This window comes from Protopterus annectens, chromosome 2.part1 (genome assembly GCF_019279795.1).
Source record: "Protopterus annectens isolate FY-2018-M chromosome 2.part1, PAN1.0, whole genome shotgun sequence".
Taxonomy (NCBI): Eukaryota; Metazoa; Chordata; order Ceratodontiformes; family Protopteridae; genus Protopterus; species Protopterus annectens.
The window spans coordinates 1,323,996,170-1,324,018,043 of NC_056729.1; positions in this window are offsets into that span (position 1 = coordinate 1,323,996,170).

The following is a 21,874-nucleotide window of genomic DNA, read 5'->3' on the forward strand; positions in this document are numbered from 1 at the left end:
TTAGCACTGCAGTTGATGCCACTCACCTTCAAAGATACCTTTGAACAGCTTTCCACCATATAATCTCTGTGGCACTTGTAATAACTGCATAATACCATAATGTAGCAAACTAGTTAGATAGGAGTTCTAATCCTGGTCCTGGCAACTGTGATAATGTGTGTTTTTGTGTGTACGAGTGTGTGTGTCTTTGTTCGCACCTGAATTTATGGTCATTCACACTTACTACACTTCTCTTACCCTTCCTTTCGCACTGCAGCTGATGTCACTCACCTTCAAAGATACCTTTGGAGAGCTCTCTAATATATAAGCTCTGTGGTGCTTGCAATCACTGCATAATACCATAGTGTAGCAAACTAGTTAGATAGGAGTTCTAATCCTGGTCCGGGCAACTGTGATAATGTGTGTGTTTGTGTATGAGAGTGTGTGTGTCTTTGTTGACACCTGACCTGGTGGACATTCACACTTCCCTTACCCTTCATTTAGCACTGCAGCTGAAGTCACTTACCTTCAAAGACACCTTTGGACAGCTATCTCATATATAAGCTCCATGGTGCTTGTGATAACTTCATTCACACAGTTCTAATCCTGATGATGTGGTAATGCCTGTGTCTTTGTTGACAACTGATTTTCATTTAGCACTGCAGCTGAAGTCACTTACCTTCAAAGATACCTTTGGACAGCCATCTAACATATAAGCTCCATGGTGCTTGTGATAACTGCATGATGCCATAGTGTAGCAAACTAGTTAAGAAGGAGTTCTAATTCTGTAATAATGTGTTTGTGTGTGAGAGTGTGTGTGTGTGTCTTTATTGACACCTGAGTTTGTGGTCATTCACACTTACTACACTTCCCTTACCCTTCCTTTAGCACTGCAGCTGATGTCACTCACCTTCAAAGATACCTTTGGACAACTATCCACCATATAAACTCTTTGGCAGTTATAATAACTGTGTAATACCGTAGTGTAGCAAACTAGTAAGATAGGAGTTCTAATCCTGGTCCTGGCAACTGTGATAATGTGTGAGAATGTGTGTGTCTTTGTTGATAACTAATTTTGTGGTCATTCATACTTACTACACTTTCCTTACCCTTCCTTTAGCACTGCAGCTGACTGAAGTCACCTACCTTCAAAGATACCTTTGGAGAGCTTCTCAACATATAAGCTCTGTGGCACTTGCTATAACTGGTTAGTGCCATAGTGTAGCAAACTAGTTAGGTAGGAGTTCTAATCCTGGCAACTCTGATAATGTGTGTTTTAACACCTGGTTTTGTGGCCATTCACACTTACTACATTTCCCTTACCCCTCCTTTAGCACTGCAGCTGATGTTACTCATCTTCAAAGATACCTTTGGACAGCTCTCCAACATATAAGCTCCGTGATGCTTGTGATAACTGCATAACACTGTAGTACCAATACATAGCTAGGTAGGGGGTTCAAACTCAGTGTGTGTGTGTGTGTGTGTGTGTGTGTGTGTGTGTGTGTGTGTGTGTGTGTGTGTGTGTGTGTGTGTGTGTGTGTGTGTGTGTCATCAGTATTCTGTGTAATTGCTGGTGTGATTGTGTAAAAACAGGATCCATTGCAGGGTGGGTTTTGCTACATTTTCAAATTGAGGACCCATATATCCCAATGTCACATTAATAGCCCAACAGTTGTTAAACACTGTAGAGGTTTCTGTAGACAATCCACAGCTATAAATTTATATATAGGCAAACATTATAATACCCAGAGACCTCTCTCCACCCACAAATCATACACAAACATGCTTGGTTATTTTTCTCTTTCTTTCTTTCTTTCTTTCTTTCTTTCTTTCTTTCTTTCTTTCTTTCTTTCTTTCTTTCTTTCTTTCTTTCTTTCCCTCTGTCTCTCTCTCTCTCTCTCTCTCTCTCTCTCTCTCCCCCTCTCTGGTAGATGTGGAAAAATACATCTGTTTTACATTTACAGTAGCTTGCCTTTGGTAGGTAATGCTCATGATCAGCTGATGGCCTGTGCATGAATTGGAGTCCTCCACTTGCTAATTGCATGTAGAACAGCTGTGGTATCATTCCTATAGCTAATTGCATGGAAACCCACTCCTATAATAAGCACTGGCCCTTCTCCTTCGCTGTGAGCAGGACTTCATGTGGGTGTGTGCAAACAGCATCACAGAGGGTAGTTGGAAATACCCTCTGTCAACAAACACTGTGGAGACAGGCCAACAAACTGGAGAGAGGGTTTCCAGGCATGGAGACAGAATGTAAGTATTGCTGTTCTACATTTGGAGTAAAGTTGTTTTAACAGGGTTTGTGTGGATATGGCTGTTCTGCATGATTTAAAGTATGTCATGACAGTGTTATCTGGTTGAGAAAACTCTAACCTGTAGGGCTATCTGCAGACTGGCCAGAGTTTGGAGTCTTAGATTTGGTGTGTTACTACACATTTTCTGTCTTTATAAATGCAGTAGCATACTCTGATGATTGTAGTCAGTAAATGGTAACATCCATATGTGTTACTGACTTCATATCCCCCAGAAGAGATATGTCATAACAAACCCTGTTACACCAGCAATGTTCTCAGTTTATAACTACAATATGTCAATATTGGCCCTGTGTTTGTGCCTCTGTCCCCTACGTCTGTCACCATTTGTTCATATGCCGTGCAATAAGAGGTGAATATGTATAGTATACCATTATTTACTGACATAATTCCTGATATCAAGCCAGTGATATATCAGACTGCCAGACATGTAATGTATAGGTGGCCTAATAGTTGAAGACAAAACCTGGACATTCTGTTATAGTCTGTACAGTATTGAGGTCTGTGTAATTATGGTGATTGTTGACAGAGTGTCTGTATTATGTAACAGTGTATTGTGATGATGCTATCTGGCCTGTGTACAGACAGGGGTAGATGTCATTGTTCTTGGCCCTGTTCTATCTGACGTTGCATGCTGCTTCAGTTTCTGATACCCTATCAGCCTATATATTTGTGGGGCCAGACTGAGGCATGTCCCATACCACAGTCAGGCATCAGACTACACTGTGAATTCAGCCAGTATATGTAGGGTTAGTGTGTGAGTGGCAAAATGATGATGACTTTTGTTCACACAGTCCATATACTGTACTATGCCTTAGGCTTACCACTATGTGACTGTGGCTATGTTGAGATTGGTTTTGGGTATGTAATTTCTCAGTGGTGTCTGTTACTCCATGCTGTTACACACTTGTAGCGCCTGTTATATTTGCAATTACATGTGTATTCCCTCATAGGTAAATTGGGTGAGTGTTCTGGCAGTCTGCCTGTAGTGTAGACAGTGCTTGGTGGCATGCCTAGCAGCTCAGTGTATTTACCCTAGGGTGATGTTGTGTCCAGATATTTGATAGATGTACTGTTGCCTGGCCACCACATGGGTTGTGTATTTCTGACAAAGCAGTAGGCTGCTGTGAAGATGTATGTCACTTACTAGTGGGAAGTATGTGGCTTGGAACCTCTGCTCCTCCAGTTAATATGTGTTTGGACAGACAGGAGGGTGTGACTGCATCAACTGTGTGAGCTTATCTAGTCAAGTATTTGTAATATATCCCCATTTTCATGGCTTTAAAAATCTCCTTTGTGAGGCTTGTTCCACATTTTTTCCACTAAGGAGTTCTGTGTATACCTCATGACTGAAGAGATTGTTTCAGACAGTCCATGTTTATTGCTCATATTTCTTCTGTATTCCACTGGATCATTACTGTGATTTGTGTGGTACTTGACTATGATGATTTTATGATGTCTGTCAGGAACTGATGGTGTACATGTCAGTTTAAGAAGAGCCTTCCTTCACAATATGTATGTTGACACAACCCCTGTCACTGTAGCAGGAATCTACAGTTATAACTGCAATACATAGATAATGTTCCCTTGCACTAAGAGGTTGAGAGTTATGGCGCTGAGGTATGACTCCACTACATGTCATGGGCATATGTTATCTCTCTCTCTCTTTCTATATATATATATATATATATATATATATATATATATATATATATATATATATATATGTGTGTGTGTGTGTATATATATATATATATATATATATATATATATATATATATGTATATATATATTTAGCTCCCCTTCAGAAGGTCGAATGGCTGAAATCTCGAAATGCATATGGCCAAAGCCATATGCTCAAATTTCAGAAGCTCGACCTTCTGAAAGGGAAATAAAAAAGAAACAGCAAAACACAGAACAATATTTCTGCAGGGGTCAAGCCCCCCTGCACCCCCCACACACCCGCTACTTATTTATTCCAACTCTGAGATTGCACTACAGCGCAGAAAGGGAAATCTCCCTTTCTGCGCTGTATGCCAATCCCCATTCAGATGGTCAAGCTTCTGAAAATTTGAGCATATAGTCTCGACCATATGCATTTTGAGATTTCAGCTGTTCGACCTTCTGAAAGGGAACCATATATATATATATATATATATATATATATAAAGAGAGAGAGAGATATATAAAGTACCTCACCAAGAGGATCAAGGGTCTCCAACATATGTCATATGCTGCCATACTAAAGAAACTCCAACTCTATTCAGTAGCATACTGCCTACTCTGAGGTGATCTATGCCTGATGTACAAGGCCATGTCCAATCAGGAATTGATGGACATGCTCCATCTCAAAAAATCCAAATCTATTAGAACCACGAGAGCTAAAGATCTAAACCTCAGCACAAATACGAATAGGACATGCTGGAGGGACAGATTCATAACTCAAGAGGATTCCCACACTCTGGAACAGGATCCCAGTTCATGTTACGCAGAGCCCCTCACTGACTCTCTTCAAGAGAAATCTTGACGAGTGGATGGGAGATCTAACTGATAATACACTACTGCTCAATCTATTCAACTACAGGGTATGCCATAGAGACACACAAAGGTATTGCCTAATAGTATTGCATTACTCAAATAAAACAATAAACCATATAAAATAATAAAAAAATATAATAATTATAAATATAAACTAACTCAAACTGCATCACATATTATATATTTCAAACTAAACATCAATAAATACACCATAATTTAATATAATTGTTAAAAATGTATCTAAGATATTGAGAATAACTTAAATAAGTTTAAGCGCCTACAGTGTCAGAGGTATCATTTGCATGCCTGCCTGAGTTGTAATGTTGTACCGCGAGGGTTGAGAATTTTAAATATGCCTACATATGGCAATACTTACCCTGAACTGTTGGTGCGTTGGCAGCAAATCAATCACAATGCCAGTAAGGCTTATTTACAGCTCCTTCTTGACTTTTTTCAACCCATAGAATTTGATTTAAGAACTGCCATAGTTAATCAACAAACTCAATTGCGAGATGTGTATGGCGCTGACTCTACTGAGTTATTTTTGCATGAACTCATTGATAAAATACAGCGTTATGAAACTAATTTGTTAAATCATAAAAAGAAAAAATTAAATAGGGATATTGAGGATTTTAAGAAGCACAATGTATTTACTTGGCCCAAAGTGAATGTGACTGCTTCGGTACATACTGCTAACAATAATACTAATTCAGTTGATCAAATGATAAGGAAGTCATATGGAAATGTTAACCAATGGAATGTAATTCAAGAGAGACATCCGGTTTGTCAACAGGAAGTGCATAATGGGTCTGAAGAGACGGTAAGCACAGAGATTCGAGCTAGTAATGGAGACACCATATCTGAGAAACGGTTGAACAACATAGAACTGCTTTCACCACCACCACCTGTTTCAGTTTATTCTACACCAGCTGAATCCACTTCTGAGATTCAGCGAACAGAAGAGAATGATGATGTAATTTGTTACAGCACTGATGTTAGGCGAAAAATTTATACTGATAAAGTTCAGCAACAAAATTTTCCGGCCGTTCCCCTACCCATAAGAACGGGAAGAAAGAGATCATTAGATTACGATGGCCAGAGGGGCCAGAAACGGAAGGAATCTCCAAATTTCCAACAATCACACACACTCAAGAAAATGTGGAATCAGGTAACCTAGTGTGGAACATTTCCAATCACACATTAACTGATGATGAAATCAGACTTATGAATAAAGGTATAAATTTTATACCAACTTGCAACTTGGATGTTAGTGACACTATTCTAGCTATCAGAATGTATACACGCAATGTAGCTTTGAAATTAATGTATAATCAATATTTACCACCTAATAATTGCTCTTTTAAGCGTAAAACTTTATATGTGACACATTTACCACCAAATCTTGAAGTGTTTCTTAAGGCAGTAGAAAATACTCTTTACAATCGATTGGAATCACTAAATGTAAATAATGAGAGGAATTTAACTAGTAGTGAACTATTAGCATTGGATAATCTTAAAGCAGATGGTAGCATAGCGATACGACCTGCCGATAAAGGAGGTCCTATCGTTGTAATGTATATGGAATATTATATCACAACCATGCTAGATATGTTAAAAAGTGAAGCGTATGAGGCTGTACCCATAACTGTGGTAAATAATATTCATAGTAACATCTATAATATGTTGAATGAGTGTAAGACTCTGGGATTATTAACAGATGAACTATTTAGTTTCTTCTATGTCGAACATCCAGTTGTGCCCAACCTATATGGGTTGCCAAAAGTTCATAAAAATCCTGTGCTCCCAATGTTTAGGTCTATCGTGTCATGTGCTGGATGGCTCACTGAGCCCATTTCAATTTATCTTGATTATGAGTTAAAAAATTTACTCCAAAAATACTCTTATGTGTTGAGGGACACTGAACACTTTCTGAAAGACCTATATATTTTTACTATGGACCTGAGTAATGTTGAAGGACTGATATTAGTAACAATGGATATAGAGTCACTTTTCACATGTATACCCAATGATGAAGTGATAAATATGGTTAAGGAACTTTTGTTGGAAGAGAACTCAATGCAGGCAAGAAAAATAGATTTTATTACTTTGCTACTTGAGTCGGTATTAGATAATAATGTATTTCTATTTAATAATCAATGTTACAAACAAAGAAAGGGAGTAGCAATGGGCACTAGTTGCGCCAACACCTATGCTAATTTAGATATGGTAGTATGGGAGAGATGTATTATACTAACAGAGCCCAGAGTGTTTTTTTATAGGCGATTTGTGGATGACCTTTTCTTTGTTTGGAAGGGTACATCAGAAACACTTATGTCATTTTTTGATTATGTGAATACCACAAATTTGTTCTTTAAGTTTACTATTGCATATTCCAGTGATATCATTAACTATCTAGATGTTACAATTTATCAAGAGAGAAATGCTTTAAAAACCAGAGTCTATAGGAAAGCCTGTTATAGAGCTGCCTATTTACACAGAGATAGCATGCATAATCCCATGGTATTTGGTAACATCATAAAGGGACAGGCCATGCAAACATCGAGACTATGCTGTGATGATGCCTTTCTCAGCATGGAACTAAGCAGACTCAAGGCAGGGCTTATATCCAGGGGTTATAATAAACAAGAAATAGATAACACATATAATCAAGTGAGTAAACTAAGGGCAACTAGAGCTAGACCCTATTATTCCTCTGGAGATATAAAATCAATGTCAAATAAGTGATTTGAAGCTCCTGGAAGAAAGGAATCTGTAATACTCCCCTATTGTAACAACATTGATATAATAAAAGATGTGATAGCTGACAATTGGAATATTCTTGTAGTGGATGAGAGAACAAAAGAACTAGTAGGAAATTTCCCTACTTTTACATATAAGAATATGAAAAGTTTGAAACAGCATTTATGCTATCGTGATTTGAATAATTTAGGAACATCAGACAGTACTAAAATATATATGGGTACTAAGAAATGTGGCAATTGTATACAATGTGATTTTATAGATGAGTCACGCTTTTTTAAGCATCCTGATACAGGCCGCCTCTGGGAACTTAGGAACAATAGTACATGCAATACCAGAAATGTAGTATATGTTGCTCATTGCTCTCTATGTTATAGATTCTATGTAGGTAAAATGAATAGATCCTTGAAAGAAAGGATACGAGATCACAGGTACTGCCTAATGAGACACCAAGACTATAGTGCCATAGCAAAACACACACTTCAAATGGGTATGGAGCACACTTTTTACTTCCAAGTATTGCACGTTCAACCACTTAATATTAGATTAGGTGATATAGTAAATGATACTGAGCAGGCAGAAATCAAATGGATTTTGAGGTTAGCAGAACATAGGGGTGGAGGACTTATTGACAGCGTTCCTCTGAAACCAGTAATAAAAGCCAGAGCCCTCAGATGAATTTTTTCTTATTAGATACATTTTTAACAATTATATTAAATTTTGGTGTGTTTATTGATGTTTAGTTTGAAATATATAATATGTGATACAGTTTGAGTAGTTATATTTATTTATTAATATTATTGTTATTATTTTATATGGAATATTGTTTTATTTGAGTAATGCAGCCACACTTATTTTATAGGAGTAGTTTGTGTGTATATATTCACTGCATACGCTGCAGTTGAATGAATTGAGCAGTAGTCATGTGATTGATTAATTAATTATCCAATTTAGTATGTTGTTGAATGGTTTTAGTATAAAAGAGTTAGGTGTAATGTGTATATTATGTCTGAAGAAGCGGAGTTGTAATCTGCGAAAGCGCTCATGTTCTTTCGAAAATAAATTGTGGAATTTCACTGCTGATGCCATTGGAACTTATTTGGATTCATTAATAATACTGAACTTGTCTATGGACTTGCTTTACCTCCATTTTCATTTTTTTGGGTTTTGTGCATATTTCTGGGAGAATCGTTTGGTGGTGTTTTTGCTTTGTCATATATTTTGGTGCTGTATTCGATATGGAGGAAGCTTTGATGGGAGCCGAAGCAGTCGGCCAAGACTCTGGTCTACATGATAGACTGAGAGGATTTCTAACTGAAGCTGCTAATCCACTCCTGCGAGCTGATGCCTTGAGAGACAATGAAGGTATTGCCTTAAACACAATGAATGAGTCAGCTATACGTAATTTAAAAAAAGATATTGAGAATAACTTATATAAGTTTAAGTGCCTACAGTGTCAGAAGTATCATTTGGATGCCTGGCTGAGTTGTAATGTTGTACCGCAAGGGTTGAGAAATTTAAATATGCCTACATATGGCAATACGTACACCAAACTGTTGGTGCGTTGGCAGCAAATCAATCTGAATGCCAGTAAGGCTTATTTACAGCTCCTTCTTGACTTTTTTCAACCCATAGAATTTGATTTAAGAACTGCCATAGTTAATCAACAAACTCAGTTGTGAGATGTGTATCGAGCTGACTCTACTGAGTTATTTTTGCATGAACTCATTGATAAAATACAGCGTTATGAAACTAATTTGTTAAATCATAAAAAGAAAAAAATAAGTAGGGATATTGAGGATTTTAAGAAGCACAATGTATTTACTTGGCCCAAAGTGAATGTGACTGCTTCGGTGCATACTGCTAATATGAACACTAATTCAGTTGATCAAATGATAAGGAAGCCATATGGAAATGTTAACCAATGGAATTTAATTCAAGAGAGACATCCAGTTTGTCAACAGGAAGTGCATAGTGGGTCTGAAGAGACGGTAAGCACAGAGATTCAAGCTAGTAATGGAGACACCATATCTGAGAAACGGTTGAACAACACAGAACTGCTTTCACCATCACCACCTGTTTCAGTTTATTCTACACCAGCTGAATCCACTTCTGAGAGTCAGCGAACAGAAGTGAATGATGATGTAATTTGTTCCAGCACTGATGTTAGGCGAAAAATTTATACTGTTAAAGTTCAGCAACAAAATTCTCCAGCCGTTCCCCTACCCATAAGAACGGGAAGAAAGAGATCATTAGATTACGATGGCCAGAGGGGCCAGAAATGGAAGGAATCTCCAAATTTCCAACAATCACACACACTCAAGAAAATGTGGAATCAGGTAACCTAGTGTGGAACATTTCCAATCACACATTAACTGATGATGAAATCAGACTTTTGAACAAAGGTATAAATTTTATACCAACTTGCAACTTGGATGTTAGTGACACTATTCTAGCTATCAAAATGTATACACGCAAAGTAGCTTTGAAATTAATGTATAATCAATATTTACCACCTAATAATTGCTCTTTTAAGCATAAAACTTTATATGTGCTACATTTACCACCAAATCTTGAAGTGTTTCTTAAGGCAGTAGAAAATACTCTTTACAATCGATTGGAATCACTAAATGTAAATAATGAGAGGAAAAACAAAGTCCAGGAAAGGAACGCAGAACCAGGAAAAGTTGAATCCTTTAATGAATTTCAGCAGAAGACATAAAACAAGCGCTTTCGCTCAGTGAAGTATCGAGCTTTCTCAAGTTAGCACTGAAATGCCAAAAGCATCTTTAAATAGTACCTTCTAGGTCACCTGATTGATTAACACAATTAATAAACAAACCCCCTAGGAGACTTAAACAGTGCTGCAATGCTATGCAATTGTCCATTAGAATCATAAAAAAATATATACATAAAAATCATACATAAAAATCTTGTTGTGAGAATGTTGTCACAAGTTCAATGATGTTAACATTTCAATAAATAAAAATAGAAATAGAAAATAAAAATAAAAATAAAAATGAAAATAAAAGTAAAATAGAATAGAATCCAAGTATGGTTAAAATACATGAATGTGTAACAATAAGTGGCATGTAAAATTTAATATTTAATATTTAATATTTGATAAATAAAATTAAAAATAATTTAATAATTCTGTTATAAACAGGCCATCCTTAATTTGAGAACACTACTAATGTTAATGTTCTCGTTCAAACCCGGGGGTCTTCCTGCGTCCAATTTGAGTTGCCAAAGAAGTCCTCTGCATTCTAATGTTGTCTCCCAATCCCCACCTCTAGCCTCTGGTATTACCTGTTCTAAAACAAGGAACCTAAGTTCAAAATTGGAACAAGTAAGAGAATGTTTAAAAAATGCATTAGACTCCTTTTGTCTAAGTATGTCGTAGAAATGTTCATAAATTCTTTTTCGCAAGGGCCTTTCAGTTTTTCCAATGTAAAAACTAGTACAGACTGTACATAGTCCTAAATTGACTATTCCGTTACTTCCATAATTAGTATAACAGTTGGCATTAAAAAGAAAATTCCTGGAAGGAATATAAAGTGTCGAAGCATTAATAATGGCATGACATTGTTTACATGTCCCGCATTTAAAGGTGCCTGTTTTGGAATGTTGTATGTTAACCCGGGAGCAGTGTTTCCTCTCAAAGAGCTCTTTTAGGTTAACATCTCTCTTTCTTACGAACCTGGGATGTGTTGGTACTATATCCTTCAGTTCATCGTGAAGTGTTAAAACCGGCCAATGTCTCCTTACAGATTCCTCAATATCTGTGAAGCTAAGGGAGTAAGTGTAAATATAATTGCCCTGAAGGTCAGTTACATCCTTATTATTACCTATGTTAAAGGATATACCTTTACCTAAAAGCGGGGGATATTTTGTTGCTCTGTTGTCTATGACATCCTGTGCCAAAGCAGTAACAAGGGAGGGGGGATATCCTCTCTCCAAGAAAAGAGATTTCAAAAAATTGATTTCTTCTAAAAAATCAACAAAGGTGCTACACATCCTAGAGGCTCTGATGAACTGCCCCTTTACAATGCCTTTCTTTTGATAAAAAGGATGCCCACTCTGGAAATGCAAATATGAATTAGAAAAGGTGGGTTTCCTGTAAAGTTTAGATTGGAATGTGTGGTTGTGATGGTCTTTGAACAAGGTGACATCAAGGTAGTGTAACTCATTTTCACTAATATTATAAGTGAAGGCCAAAAAATGAGTGGTGGAGTTGAGGTAATGAAAAAAGTCCAGGAACTGGTTTAATGTTCCATTCCAGAGAATACAGATGTCATCTAAAAACCTTTTATAGTGTGTTAAATATTGGGCCCAAGTGGTGGAAAAAATAAACCTTTGTTCCCATCTGTGTAATACTACATTGGCATATAATGAAGCGCAGGAAGCGCCCATGGCCACTCCTTTTCTCTGTTTATAGAGCTCTCCATTAAAATAAATGAAATTATTCTTTAGAACAGTTTCCATGAATTCCACCAGAAGGCCAGTCACTTTGTTACTAAGACCAGCTTCCAAGGATAATACTTCATTAAACCATTCAAGGCCAACCGAGTGTGGAATGCTAGGGAATAAATCTACTATATCTATAGTGACCAATAGGAATTGAGGTTGAAAAAGAGAGGATTCAATACCTTTGAGAAAGTCCCAGGAATCTTTGCACACATGTTCTAGAGAGGAACCAAATTGCTCGGTAATGTGGTCAACAAATTTCCCTAAGGGTTCAGTTATGCTTCCTGCTCCTGAGACAATAAGTCTAAACCTCAGGGGATCCAAACCGGAATTTTAGGTTTATTGACATGTAAATAGTTAAACAATCTTTCGTTTATGACACCTTGTAACAGATGGTCAGTAAGCATAAAATTAATTTTGGAAAAAGCAAGGTTAACTTAATTCCTAGACACTATCTCATATTGGTCCGAATCCTGTAACATGTCGTGGAGGTAACTATCATAATCGGAATTGTACATGAGGACAACTCCACCACCCTTGTCAGGTTTCATGACCGAATACTTTCATTCTTAAGGTGGTTTATAAGTTTGGCTCCTTGTTGGTCCAAATTAACAGGAATTGAATTAGTTCCCTGAGTGTGTGCAATTCTGAGGTCATTCTCAACCAATTCTTCAAAAACCTTAATTGTGGGGTGTGTGGGAGGGTTAAAAGTACTGGACCTCGAGAGGCCATTAGTGACATAGGTTTGTTCTTTGAAATAAAATGCCAGGTTTAAACTTCTAATAAACGGTTTTAAATCTACCAAATCTTTAGCAATGTTAGAAGGGCGCAGGGGTACGTACTGAATACCCCGGGTGAATAAATTAAAAATATCCTGCTTCACATCAATTTCTGTATAGTTGTAGACAATGAAATTGTCTCTTTTGATTATAGAGTATCTACTGCTTAATTCAATAACCAGATTGTGTACAGACTCAATTTCAACACCCATGTTGGTATCATCTATTTGTGTCCATTGCCCCAACTCTGTGGGAACTGTTTCTGTCCCCTCATCACCATTCTGCCGGGGGGTTGTCGAAAATCCTGGAAGGAATTTTTCCTTCCTTTCTCGGCCAGTATTTCTCTCCTATGGGGCGGTTCAATGGATTGCTCAGCAAATTTGTTATCAGGTGCTTTAACCTGGTTGTTTTTATAAGCATCCTGCTTGTTATCCTAATGTGTCCTATAGGAGAGAGGGTAAACTGTGCCATCTCTATATTCTATGAGGTCCCTCTCAAGCTTACGTATTTTACGGTTGAGAATCTTGACACAAAAATTGATCGACCTCGTCAAAAACATTGTCATAATTAAACTTTACACTTGGAAAATTACAATCATTAACCAAGGAATTGTTTAAAACATTTAAATCATTTAAAAGAATATCAGCCTTCGCCTCATATTCAGTAATCATAACATTTAAAATTTCTAGTCCAGCTTTATCAAATATTTCACAAAGCTTCTTATGGTAGGAAGTTCCTGGTTGAACATTGTTGGGAAACTTGTAGCAACGTAAACCTTTCAGTACACGTCTCACTCTCACACACTCTCTCAAGTAGTCAATCTCCAACTGGTTGCTTTTGAAAGCATACAGTTTATCTCTCAGTTCATTAAAAATCATGTTCTATATTGTTGTAATTGTTGTGAGTTACAGTACCTTGGTTGAATGTAAATTGACGACCTGCCCAAATGTTGAAATTAAAATGCTTAAGCTGTTTATCAGGTCTTTTAGGCTGGAGAGAGTGTGTGTTGTCAACGTGTTCAGAATTGGAAGTTCTGACCTGTGCTGGATTCACCGGAAGTGAAGAGTACGAGGCGCTAGTAGTTCCTATTAACAAAGCTAGTGAAGACTTTTTCTTTGGCTCCAGACCTTGCTGTTGATTACCAGGTAATGAAATGTTGCCATCATTGTTGTCTTTTAAAAGGTTAGTAAGTTGTGTAAGCAAGGAAAGAACTTGGTTAAATTCTATGCGAGTCACTGGACGGTCTTCACGGTCTCCTCTCAGAAGCTGAGGGGTATCAGCGAAAGTAAATGTAAATAATGAGAGGAATTTAACTAGTAGTGAACTATTAGCATTGGATAATCTTAAAGCAGATGGTAGCATAGCGATACAACCTGCCGATAAAGGAGGCCCTATCGTTGTGATGGATATGGAATATTATATCACAACCATGCTAGATATGTTAAAAAGTGAAGCGTATGAGGCTGTACCCATAACTGTGGTAAATAATATTCATAGTAACATCTATAATATGTTGAATGAGTGTAAGACTCTGGGATTATTAACAGATGAACTATTTAGTTTCTTCTATGTCGAACATCCAGTTGTACCCAACCTACATGGGTTGCCAAAAGTTCATAAAAATCCTGTGCTCCCAATGTTTAGGCCTATCGTGTCAGGTGCTGGATGGCTAACTGAGCCCATTTCAATTTATCTTGATTATGAGTTAAAAAATGTACTCCAAAAATACTCTTATGTGTTGAGGGACACTGAACACTTTCTGAAAGACCTATATATTTTTACTATGGACCTGAGTAATCTTGAAGGACTGATATTAGTAACAATGGATGTAGAGTCACTTTTCACATGTATACCCAATGATGAAGGGATAAATATGGTTAAGGAACTTTTGTTGGAAGAGAACTCAGTGCAAGCAAGAAATATAGATTTTATTATTTTGCTACTTGAGTCGGTATTAGATAATAATGTATTTCTATTTAATAATCAATGTTACAAACAAAGAAAGGGAGTAGCAATGGGCACTAGTTGCGCCAACACCTATGCTAATTTAGTGATGGTAGCATGGGAGAGATGTATTATACTAACAGAGCCCAGAGTGTTTTTTTATAGGCGATTTGTGGACGACCTTTTCTTTGTTTGGAAGGGTACATCAGAAACACTTATGTCATTTTTTGATTATGTGAATACCATGAATTTGTTCCTTAAGTTTACTATTGCATATTCCAGTGACATCATTAACTATCTAGATGTTACAATTTATCAAGAGAGAAATGCTTTAAAAAACAGAGTCTATAGGAAAGCATGTTATAGAGCTGCCTATTTACACAGAGATAGCATGCATAATCCTATGGTATTTGGTAACATCGTAAAGGGACAGGCCATGCGAACATTGAGACTATGCTGTGATGATGCCTCTCTCAGCATGGAACTAAGCAGACTCAAGGCAGGGCTTATATCCAGGGGTTATAATGAACAAGAAATAGATAACACATATAATCAAGTGAGTAAACTAAGGGCAGCTAGAGCTAGACCCTATTATTCCTCTGGAGATATAAAATCAATGTCAAATAAGCGATTTGAAGCTCCTGGAAGAAAGGAATCTGTAATACTCCCCTATTCTAACAACACTGATATAATAAAAGGTGTGATAGCTGACAATTGGAATATTCTTGTAGTGGATGAGAGAACAAAAGAACTAGTAGGAAATTTCCCTACTTTTACATATAAGAATATGAAAAGTTTGAAACAGCATTTATGCTATCGTGATTTGAATAATTTAGGAACATCAGACAGTACTAAAATATATATGGGTACTAAGAACTGTGGCAATTGTATACAATGTGATTTTATAGATGAGTCATGCTTTTTTAAGCATCCTGATAAAGGTCGCCTCTGGGAACTTAGGAACAATAGTACATGCAATGCCAGAAATGTAGTATATGTTGCTCATTGCTCTCTATGTTATAGATTCTATGTAGGTAAAATGAATAGATTCTTGAAAGAAAGGATAAGAGATCACAGGTACTGCCTAATGAGACACCAAGACTATAGTGCCATAGCAAAACACACACTTCAAATGGGTATGGAGCACATTTTTTACTTCCAAGTATTGCACGTTCAACCGCTTAATATTAGATTAGGTGATATAGTAAATGATACTGAGCAGGCAGAAATCAAATGGATTTTGAGGTTAGCAGCACATAGAGGTAGAGGACTTAATGACAGTGTTCCTCTGAAACCAGTATTAAAAGCCAGAGCCCTCAGATGAATTTTTTCTTATTAGATACATTTTTAACAATTATATTAAATGTTGGTGTATTTATTGATGTTTAGTTTGAAATATATAATATGTGATACAGTTTGAGTAATTATATTTATTTATTAATATTATTGTTATTATTTTATATGGAATATTGTTTTATTTGAGTAATGCAGCCACACTTATTTTATAGGAGTAGTTTGTGTGTATATATTCACTGCATACCCTGTAGTTGAATGAATTGAGCAGTAGTCATGTGATTGATTAATTAATTATCCAATTTAGTATGTTGTTGAATGGTTTTAGTATAAAAGAGTTAGGTGTAATGTGTGTATTATGTCTGAAGAAGCGGAGTTGTAATCCGCGAAAGCGCTCACGTTCTTTCGAAAATAAATTGTGGAATTTTACTGCTGATGCCATTGGAACTTATTTGGATTCATTAATAATACTGAACTTGTCTATGGACTTGCTTTACCTCCATTTTCATTTTTTTGGGTTTTGTGCATATATATATATATATATATATATATATATATATATATATATATATATATATATATATATACTTTTATGTGTAAAAATGAGTATTGTATATGCCTTCTCAGATGTATCCCACCATATTAATCTATGTGTATATTTACATATAAGAACATGACTGATTCAACACTATTTTCACTTACAAGTGCTAAACAATTGTAGTAGTCAAAGCAGTTGTTCACTACTAATCATATGTACACTGAATGATATATTTGAAAAACCAACAGACATCTTCACAGTTCAGATGGCTTAGTGGTTAACTGGTGTGACTATAGTATACATGTTCCTGGGTTCAAGACCTGCATGGGCTGTTTATTTTGTTGCTGGGCAGAACAAGGGCTGATGGAGACAGGGTGATTAAGGCACTTTAAAGTGGCTTTAAGCAGGTTTGCGCAATGGTAAGTGCTGCTAACGTACGGTTAAACGAACACACGCTTACACCATGTAGGCTTTGCTTACCAGTGTGCAAATCTGCTTAGCATTTACATTTATGCAATGCTTAGACCTGCTAAGCATCGCTCAGCCCTGGTAACCAGTGATCACATTCCAGTCTGATAAAACAGCAGGGTAATGACATCTTTAATAAGTGTATTTAATTTCATGTACATAAAATGCTTCTATGTGCTGTCATTACAATAACAAGGGGTGTTAGTATACTGTATGAGACACCTAAGTATACATGTAGTACCACAATATTTTCTCTTTGTATGTGTTTCATACTTGGGTGGTATCCCAGGTTATATGCAGTTACACTTGCATGTATTGTAAAATTACATTACTACTTTTTAACAGTGTTTTTCCAAGTAAGAGTATATTGCAGATTATAGTTATAGAACCATACACCCTTGCATGCAAAGCTGGACTCTGAGTACTGACTGTCATGTTCTTGCTGTTTGACCTGTATGCATCTCCTATTGGATATTGATCTGATATGTTGATATTAACTGTAGACTACTATGTTTATAGGACGTCATTGAGGACTGCTCTCTTGTAGTAATGGCATACCTATCAGTTTTAGACATCTATCTGTCAAAACATTCATCTTAATGTATAACCTGTTGGCTAGCTACTTTCTGTCTGTCCTCTGTACAAATGTGCAGATGTCAGGTATTCATCTTGGCTGCTTACAGGCAATCTCTGATTGACTGACACTTACATGTTTACACAACTGTCTTATGAATGCCACAGCTAGGAAATCCCACTCTGTATGCACTACATGCCATGGATACCTGAACCAGACTGCCACAGTCAACAGAACATGTTTGGGTACAGGTCCCTAACCTTGACACTGGCAATGTTATGCAATATATGTTGCATACATGTCAATTGGACCACCTCACTGGCCCTCTTCAAGAGAAAACCAGATGAGTAGATGTTGAACTTATCTGTCACCCTGGGGATCACTCAAGTGGCATCAGTTGATAGATGGCCTGCTGAGAAATGTCAGGTGGCATGATGCCGGTGTACTCACATGCCCTACTCTTTTCATCTCTTCATGGGCATTAGCCTGGTACACACCTAGGAACACCTGCACCTATTGACCTCAGTACTGACAAATGTGTCTGTGTGCATTACTGAGTATAACAGTGTCTGTGTGTTTGTAAACTTGTAGTTGAACATACTCTGAGGGTCTTTTCACCCACTACACCTCCATTGCTATACTTAGAAAGGGCTACTGCTGTAATTCACATTAAATGTACCCTGTGACACTCTTCACCCTCTGGGCTACCTGGAACTTGCATTACCAGCATAACACTGTTCTACAAATGGGTAGATAGGCGTGGGTTACCCTCAGAGTCCTTGCAAATGTGAATATATGTGTGTGTGTATGTGTGCGCAATTGTGTGTGAGTGTGCATATTTGTAGTAGACAGCCTTCTGAGGCCACATTCTCCAAATACACTAAACCTTGCCATATATTATAAAGGATGGTGATGTTGCTGACATTAGGAGAGCCATGACAAAACCCTCACCCTACTATCCCTGTGGCATGTGCAATAAATGCATATCCCTGTAGTAGCAATAATTAGATAGACAAGGGTTTGTATTGCAGTCCTGGTCAATGTGTGATTGTGGGTGTGTCAAAGCATTATCATGGGTTTCAGTGAGTACAATATCCAATGTGGGGTGGGGGTGCTGGGTATACTGTCTTTACACCATGGTACCCCCAGTACATGTCCCAAGCTCCACTGTATGAGGACTGCTGTCACCATCAACCATACAAGTAACTGATGACACTATCCAGCCCAATGATCCATGTGTTGTGGGCAAAAATTTGGTAACAGTATGGACTCACTGATAAGGTAGTCAGCACTGCTAAACCCAGGTCTGTCAAATGTGTCTATGACTGTATGTGTTTGTTAATGTGTATATGATAGTAAGTTATACTATGTATTATCCATTAACACCCAATACATCCCCCATTACCATACTGTACAAGGCCTGGTGATGTTGTTCACTTTACAGGAAGCTTGGGACACACTTCACCCTGCAAGCTCTGTGGTATGTTCAATTAAGGCCAAACACATTAGTAGCAATAAGTACCTAGGTAGGGGTTCTATTCTCAGTGTTGCCGAGTAAGTGTGTGTGTATGTGAAGGGATCTACTTCAGTTTACAGAAAATATATTTCCCAGGGGATCATTTGTCTGAGAACTAACTGGCAAAAGATAACATTTCAAAGCAATCATTTTGTGGAAATTCATTAAATCAAAACTAGTAGTGGATGTGTAAATGCCCTCGTCCCCACTGTACAGCTGTACAGCGATACCAGAGTTGGTATATATAGTTGAGTGTGATTGTTGTGGGCACAGCCACCCACATTGGGATTATTGTTGTGCTTATCCCAATGCTTAGTGTGCCATTAAACTGTACAGTTTATGTTGAGGTTAAGTAGTTGTTAATTACACTATGTGTGGTTCTACACCTCCCTACACCCTCCAAAGTGGGGGGCTGTGCCACCCACACCAGCACACCTATGGTTACCAACTGCAGGATTGCACTACATTAGGGAAGAGGACATATACCCTGCCAGTACCATTTTCAATGACATTAAACTGTCAGACTGATTATTTACTGATGTGATGTTTTGGCAATTTGGTCTTGGTGGAATTATATAGGCCAAAATGAGTTCTCTGCAAAAAGAATTGCATCCATGTGAACATTATTCTCTGTGTATTGTATCAACACAAAAGTCTGTGTGTGTGTGTTATTCACAAACATTTGGTGTGTGCCACCCACTACACTTACCCTTGTCCACTGTAGAAAAGCTGCTTACATCGGCCACCATGCACTCACCTGTATACACCACTCAGACCTATCAGCCATGCATCACATGCAGTAACTGTTAAACAGACCTGTTACTTGTGTTCAGCTGTACCCGGGATATGACAGAGTCAATGTGTCACCACAGTGCCACACCCCTTGTAGGAAAGGATAGCATACCAACATCCTCCTGACACACAGACACTTAGAACATAAACAGAATACATTATGGAGACCCCAATCAGTCAGTGTTAATAACAGCTATAATGCATCATGGCTGGACAGCTACACAGCCTGACATGTAAGTATTAAACATTCCAGCTGACAACATGTTAAACAGCATTACATTGCTAAACTTTAGTACCTTCACCCTGTGCATCAGAACCATATTAGCAAGTCCCTACATCAATGGTATGGATGACAGGGATGTGGTACAGGTATCATCATATGCACAGGGTGTGGTGTGGGTTTACCAGAGTCCTAGGCTGAGCCATTTGGTTGACATCATATGTGTGGGTTAGGGGGTTCTTTATTAAATGGCTTGTGCAGACATGGTGTGTGTAGGTATGGAGGTACCCTAGCTGTGTTGGTAATGTGTGTAGGTATGCACACAGTTCTGCCATGTGGCTGCCCTATACAGGTGTATGTTGGACAGCTGTGGACTGTACATGGCAGGGTGTACATTTCATCGTGTTCGGCATGGGATCTATGCCTGCCAGGGGTTGCACAGGCACTACCAGGCAGAAGCCAAGATATGGTACTCTCCCTTGATGATGTCAATTGTCTGCTTGATCCACGTCCCTGTTGGGTCCAGCTAGGACCACATGCACATGGCCTGCTGCACTGTGGTATGGACAGCACCCGCCCAGCAGTGCTGGTGCTTGTACTGCCACTTCAGGAGCAGCTCTGAGATGTTGCATGTCCACGTAGACATCCACCTGTTGGTGTTGCTGAACTACATCCATAGGGCTGACACCCTACTCCCACCACATGCTCTACCACAGACACCACATGGTCGAAGATTCCCACCATCTCACCCAACCATCTATCCATGACCTCTGCAAAATAACGGTGGGAATCTGCAAGATCACGGATGTAGTCACTTACAGCAAGAAGAGTAACCCTCTGCAGCCTCAGACTAGCTCTTGTGTAATGTTCCATACATGCCCGTGCCTCCATGATGACCCAAAACATGCATCTGGTGACACCTGCTGTGGCACTTCTGCCAGGGGCATGATGGCCAGCAGCCTCCTACGAGCACCCCTGTACATCTAACTGTGTGGGACCTCACTGGTCATCTGGCTATGGCTGCTGTGTACAGACACACTTGCCATAGTCACCACATTTTCTGTCCCATGCCACAACCCACCAACTGTCCCTCATCTATGGCCACTGGTAATGGGGTACATATGGGCATTGTGACTGCATGTGGGGATGGGGTGGTAAAAGTGGGATAGCAACCAATGGCACAGATTCTGCCCTTGACAACCATGCCTGTGCCTCACTATGCTATCATCATTGTCAGAGTCTGTATGGATACTAACATCAGTTTGCCTGCAGGAGGGACCCTGACCCACTTCGCCACCTGTGAAGGGCAGACAAGAAATGTAAATTAAGACCTGTACATTATGGTTTACTTCTACACACACACACACACACACACACACACACACACACACACACACACACACACACACACACACACACACACACACACACACACACACTTACAGGTGAGGTGGCACAAAGATATTACACAGACCTCTCATTACCCAACAGTCAACATGCATGACATATGGCACTCAAAAGCGTGCACTGCAGCCATACTCAATTCTTGTTACCAACATTATACATCTCTGTGATGCATGAGTTGTGTTAGTAGACGATGTCCCTTTCCCGGAACACACTGCACCCATGTACACAGTATTGCTGTGCACCTGTACAGCACACTGGCATGTACTGTGTACCATACCTCACAA